We start from the raw sequence: 6499 nt of genomic DNA on the forward strand, positions 1-6499 counted from the left end.
CGGTTTGGCAGTGGAGGAGGTCCAGGACCTGTATGTCTTTGATGGGGTAGGAGGGGGAGTTGAAGTGTTCAGCCACGGGATGGTGAAGTTGGTGGTTGCGGGTGTCCCAGAGATGTTCTCTGAAATGATCTGCAAGAAGGTTTCCTCTCTCCCTGATGTAGAGGAGACGACACTGGGCGCAACGGATTCAGTAGATTACATTGGTAACTGTACAGGTGATTTCTAATGGATGTGGCATGACCCCTTCAGGCCATGGCTGAGGTGAGGGGAGTGGTGTGGGTGCTAGTTTCACCCTTCCTTTGGTGGCAGTGAAAGGTGCCAGGAGAGGGTTGTGGGCTGGTGGGGGGATGTGTGGACCTGAAGAGGGGGTCATGGAAGGAATGGTCTTTACGGAATGTTGGCAGGGCTGGGTAGCGAAATATATCTCTGGTGGTGATGTCTGTTTGGAGGTGGCATGAGTGGCAGAACATGATGCGTTTATGTGGAGTTTGATGGGGTGTAAGGTGAGCACCAGGTGGTTCAGTCCTTGTTGCGTTGAGAGGCGTGGCTTCAAGGGTGGTGGTGTGTGAAATGGAAGTGATGAACTCGAGGGCGCTGTCAACCACGTGGTAAAGCAATTTGTGATCGTGGAAGAAGGAGACCAACTGGCTCTTTCTGAGGTGTAATTGGTCTTCGTGGGAACAGATGTGCTGGAGGTGGAGGAATTGGGAATAAGGAATGGCGTTCTTACACGAGATAGGGTTGGAGGAGATGTACTCTGGATTCATGTGAGAGTCAGTGGGCTTGTAGTATATGTCTGTCGTTAGTCAGTCGCCAGAGTCGGTGATGGAGAGATCCAGGAAGGTGAGGGAAGTTGCGAAGATGATCCGGATAAATTTGAGGTCGGAGTGGAAGGTGTTGGTAAAGTTGGTGAGCTATTCAACCTCCTCGTTGGAGCACCCAGTGGCCCCAAACATTCATCAATGAAGCGGAGGAACAGGTGGAGGATGGTGCCTGTGTAACTGCGAAAGATGGACAGTTCCGCGTATCTGACAGACAGGCAGGCATAGCTAGGTCTTATGCGGGTGCCCATGGCTACCAGTTTCGATGGAGGAAGTGGGAGAATTAGAAAGAGAAGTTGTTGATTGTGAGGACCAGTTCAGCCAGGTGGATGAGGATGTCGGTGGAAAGGTAGTTGTTGGGATGATGTGAGATTAAGAAATGGAAGGCTTGCAGACTTCTGTCATGGCAGATGGATTTGTACAGGGACTGGATGTCCATGGTGAAGATGACGCGTTGGAGGCCAGGGAAACGAAATTCTTGGAGGAGGTGAAGTGCACAGGGGTGTCACGAATGTAAGTGGGCATGTCCTGAACTGGGGAGAGAGGATTGTGTCGAGGTGGGAAGAGATGATTCGGATGGGACAGGCTCAGGATGAGACAATAGTTCGACTGGGGCAGTCAGGTTTGTGAATCTTAGGAAGGAGGTAGAATCTGGGAGTGCGCAGTTCACGGACAATGAGGTTTGAGGTTGTGGATGGGAGATTCCCAGAGTTGATGAGATTGTGGATGGTCTGGGAGATGATGGTTTGGTGAGGGGAGGAGAGTCTGTGATCGTGGTCTGTAGGAGGAGGTGCCTGCGAGTTGTCACCTGGCTTCAGCTTTGTTCCTCTGCCCGACTCACAAGCCTAATTCCTGATGAATGGCTTATGCCTAAATCGTCCATTCTCCTGCTCCTCGGATGTTGCCTGAACTGCTGTGCTTTTCCAGTACAACACTCTCCACTCATTCATTATTACTGTCTCATTTCACACTCCCAGGTCCATGCTGTCTGTTTGATTCTAATGAGCACTGTTCTCATGGACTGCGACAAAATCTGCCAATCTGAAACAAAAACAGAAATTGCTGTAAAATCACAGGTGTGCTGGCAGCATCTGTGCAGATGAATCACAGTTAACGTTTCACATCCATTGGGTCCGTCTCTCCACAGATGCTGCCAGACGTCCTGAAATATTCCAGCAACGTCTGTTTTTGTTTGATTTTTAACATCAGCAATTTTTTCATTTTTGTTTTCTTATTTTCTGCCAATATGATTTGGCTAAAGATTACGTTAAATGTTTTGAATATGACTGTGATGGAACGGCCAGATTTCACCAGCCGGCTACTTTTATTTGGTTCACGTGACCAATGCCTTTCCACTTGGTCACCGCGCCCTACAGCTGCACTGCATATAAATTGACAAAATTGTGGCATTCTCTCGGATTGGTAATCAGGAGCGAGATTGCTTGAAATTATTGAAATCTTAAGATAAAGTGATAAAATACGGGATATAAAACGGGAAACTGAAAGGGAAAGAGAGAACAGCGAATGATAATTTTTTGACAAAACTGAAATATAATTGCTCAAGATTAAGAAAGTGCTTTCTTCCACAAACATACCATAACATGAAATGTAATTTTTTGGACAACCAATGCAAGCAAATTGCAAAATCTTAGTTTTAAAGTCTTGCTGCAACTGTTTTGGCTTTAATGAATGCACACATAGGATTCAGTGCTGTAATGATCTCCTAAAATGGTAAAGGAAATCCATGCCTTCGAGGATACGTGGGGAATGTTCCCTGATTCATCCCAGTAATGGCAGGACTGTCTTCTGGAAGCGTATGAGTAAAATCTTTCAATGTTCCATGGAGTTTCGAATGAATGGTGAAGGGAATGTCTCCATTCACAAATTAATCATTCCGTTGAATTCAATACAGGGACACATGAAATGATGAACAAATTGAACAAGAACACGGACATACGATACACAATAGCTACGACCATTACTATGTGAAAACTGTTGATTTCGTTCCACGGTGGCCTTTGGTCATGACATTTACTGGACAGAACCAGTCTGCTCTGGAATGATGGGAGACACACTATGAAGTATTTCAACTTCAGTCGCCTTTAGAAATAGCTGAGACTGACGCAGGACACGGGGATTTAGAGATGTTGGCCTGACAAACCTTTCAGACATTCCGTGGAAGAACAAAAGGAAGTGATAGATAATTTTCATCTCCGTGGAGACGATGTTCATGAACTGGATAGACAGTAATTTACCTTATTGGAGTTTATAAATAGAGGCGTCATATTTAAAAAGCAAAGAGTTCATAGTGGAAGTGTAAAATCTTTTGGTCACACTCGGTGGGAGCATTGTGTGTAATCCTTGTCCTCATTCTCCACCAAAATCATGTGAAGAAGTTAGAAAGGGCACAGACGCTGTTTCCTGGATAGCAAGATATTAGAAAGCTAAGTGACGTTGTTTACTGAGACATACAAATATCAGAAAGGATACAAACGGGATGATAGAAAGAATGAAGGAGTTTATTCACGAGATTTGGAAATGCTGGAGCAGAAACACGTGAGTTTGTTGTAAACAAATGAGATTTTCACATAACGCGAGGTTTGAATGAGTAAATCGGGGAAAGTCCCTCTTTCGAGTGAATCAATAACTTTACTCAGAGCTTGAAAACCATTAGTGAATGATTAAGAAAAGTTTGGATGAGAGTTTCTTCCACTCAATAGAGTTATTTAAATCGTGAACGACTTTCCAGAAATAAAACGTAGAAGCTGATTTCACAGTGTTTTAAAAGATACACGAACAAACATGCAAGGAGAGAATTTACCATTGAGTGAAAGTCCGTGTGGTTGCGTGACAATTTAGAAATTGTTGAGTTCAGACACAAAGATATTTCATGAACACGTGCAACTGAATAAGACTGAGGATAAAAAGTTCATGGATTGGTAAGGTGTGGCGTATTATTCAAGGTGAAACTCTGTAAATGGAGCTGATGTCGTAAAATAACTGCAGACGGAAGTGATATCCTAATGAGTACGAATTGAATCGTCACTTGGAGAGGCAACACTTACTTTAAAGATTTGACCACATTCACATGATGCTATGTATACTTCGTACATTCTTAACTCCACCCAAGAAATCCACCAAGAAGACTCTGCCCTTTTGTATTGTTAACCCTCTGTACTTCTCTGCAGCACACCATTTCAGATAAAATATGCTCAGACCAAAATTCAGTTCAATACAATATTCAAACGGTCCTATGTGATTTCTTTTTTTATTATTGCAATAACCTATGTGAGTTTGCAATAAACTCTGTAATATGAAACCAGTTCAATATCTATTTTCCCGGAATTGAACGCAGTGCACATGGGAAACGTTATCCATCTGCTGAAAACTCACCTTCGGCTCTCTCTACACACATGTCTCTTCACGTTTTCGATACTTGCAGTATGTTTGTTGATCAAGGAGTCATTATCCAGAAAAGGTTGTTTCTCAATCCAAAAACACGAGTATTTTCCCATAAACTTGGCTTTTCTCAATATCACCTTCTGTCCGTATCCCTCAACACGACGACAAATTGAAGCTGCTCCATGTGAGGCTCAAAATTAAAACTTCGGCACAGCACAACCCACTGTACTGGAACAGAGATACCGTGCACTGGTCACCTTCAGCACAGGAGCAACACATTAATGCTTACCTCCACGTTCCTGGTTTTACCTGAACGTTTGGGAAACCGAGTTTCTCTGATTCCATGGCTAGTAACGGGGATTATATGATCATCTTCACCAGTGGTTCTGTCCCCGAGTGAGGAAAGTGGTGAGGTACTTATTGTAAAGATGGGTAGATTGATGAAATGTACAATTTCATCTTTTGCCTTCACTAAACCATGAGCTTTTTATTTTGTTTTGCATTTGTAGAAATCTTAAAATCTTCATCTTGAATAGGCTCAATGACAGATCTCCATTGTGTCTCTGGCATCAAATTCCACAATATAACCCCCCTCTGAATCCTTCCACCGCAGTCCGCTGTTTGGTCGGTGTTCCTGTTGTGGGAAATCCACTTCCCCTTGTGTCACCTGCTGCTTCCAGCATGCGCACTGGCACTGCACTCATATTCCTTCTGACACTTGCTCACTGTATTGCTGTGATCATACAGTGACTTGGTGTCGCACGGCCCAGGACAATGATACAGATCAAGGTTTTTGCATTGTTGAGTTCAATTATCAGTTTTGCCTTATTTTGGATTTTGAAATTGTCTGTTGTGTACACAAGTGCGTGTCAAAAACATCTGAGCTGAAGTTAGGTGTTCCGAATAATGACATTGAGCACAATGCACTCTCCTCCAGTCTGGAAAACAATTCCTCACAGGCAATATAATAGACAATAGATAACAGGTGCAGGAGGAGGCCATTCTGCCCTTCGAGCCAGCACCACCATTCATTATGATCATGGCTGAACATCCTCAATCTGTATCCTGTTCCTGCCTTATCCCCGTAACCCTTGATTCCACTATCTTTAAGATCTCTATCCAACTCTTTATTGAAAGAACACCTCCTGCTGTCTCGGGTTCTTCATTCCGTTGACTTCAAATCTTCACAGAATTCAACAGACCTTGTTATATATTCATTTCCTCATTTTTGTTCAGATCACTGTGTGCATAGTGTGACAGTGGGAGTGCACTTGCCCGACAACCCAGGGGTCAGACCATAGTCTTGGAACCGTACTGTGTAATTTATCATTTTACCAACACCAGGGAGAAATATCTGCTGCTCTGCATAATTTACCCAATTCAATTATTCATAAGGTCATAGCCGCTCCAGCATCAGTGACGAGGTGGCCGAGAGGTTAAGGCGATGGACTGCTAATCCATTGTGCTCTACACGCGTGGGTTCGAATCCCATTCTCGTCGCTGTCATCAATGACATTTTCGTGGTGCTGTTTCCAGATGATCACAGCTGTCATATTGAAACTGGAACGCTAATGGTCCGTTGAATTGCATTTACGCTTTTCCAAAATTTCAAAGAACGGTCTGAGCCTGTTGACTAAACTGTATTGAAATGTAGGTTGCATTGGGATAATGAAAGGGAGCGCGGTTTCCTTTTGCAAATCAAGTTGCTGTGAACGTTTTTTCGTATGAAAGACATCCAGGAAAATCAAATAACGAGAGCTGCAAAGTGCATGTTTATGCAAAGGAATTCTTAATGAACGTTTTGTCAGATGAAATCTGAAGGAGGTTGAGTAGAAGTAATTCATCATGGTGAGAAGAGCACAGCGAGACAGCACAAAATGATGGCGATATTTCAAAGGGGCAGGGCGTGGGTGTAGGGGCACTGAGAACTGGCTGTCAATGCACAGTGGAGAATTGCCAATGTGGGTGCCGTGCATGGGCACGGAAAGAGTTACACATTGGTCTCGCCCTCGCCTCTTGCTCTCGCCATTGATGAATGCTGGACATAAGGCACAGATAAACACAAGATGTGGGAAGCAAGCTCCCTCTCGTTATGCACACACTGGATGCATCACATTTAACTATGAACAACTGGAGAAATCAGCATGTTACCTTTAGGGAGGGAAACTAAACTGTGGATCAATAACCGCAGATTCATGCAACATAAACATGAAAAATAATTTAAAATGTAGGGTGTAGGTTTGCTTGCTCAGCTGTCGCTTTGATATCCAGACGTT

The 6499-nt window shown here is 43.7% G+C and overlaps 1 non-coding gene across 1 annotated transcript; it reads left to right on the forward strand.

Moving 5' to 3' along the window:
- Positions 1-5641: 5641 nt before the first annotated feature.
- trnas-gcu (transfer RNA serine (anticodon GCU)) lies at positions 5642-5723 on the forward strand. Its single transcript has one exon. It is a non-coding gene; the product is annotated as a tRNA-Ser (tRNA).
- The last annotated feature ends 776 nt before the right edge of the window (positions 5724-6499 follow it).

The sequence above is a fragment of the Chiloscyllium punctatum genome, chromosome 18 (assembly GCF_047496795.1).
Source record: "Chiloscyllium punctatum isolate Juve2018m chromosome 18, sChiPun1.3, whole genome shotgun sequence".
NCBI lineage: Eukaryota > Metazoa > Chordata > Chondrichthyes > Orectolobiformes > Hemiscylliidae > Chiloscyllium > Chiloscyllium punctatum.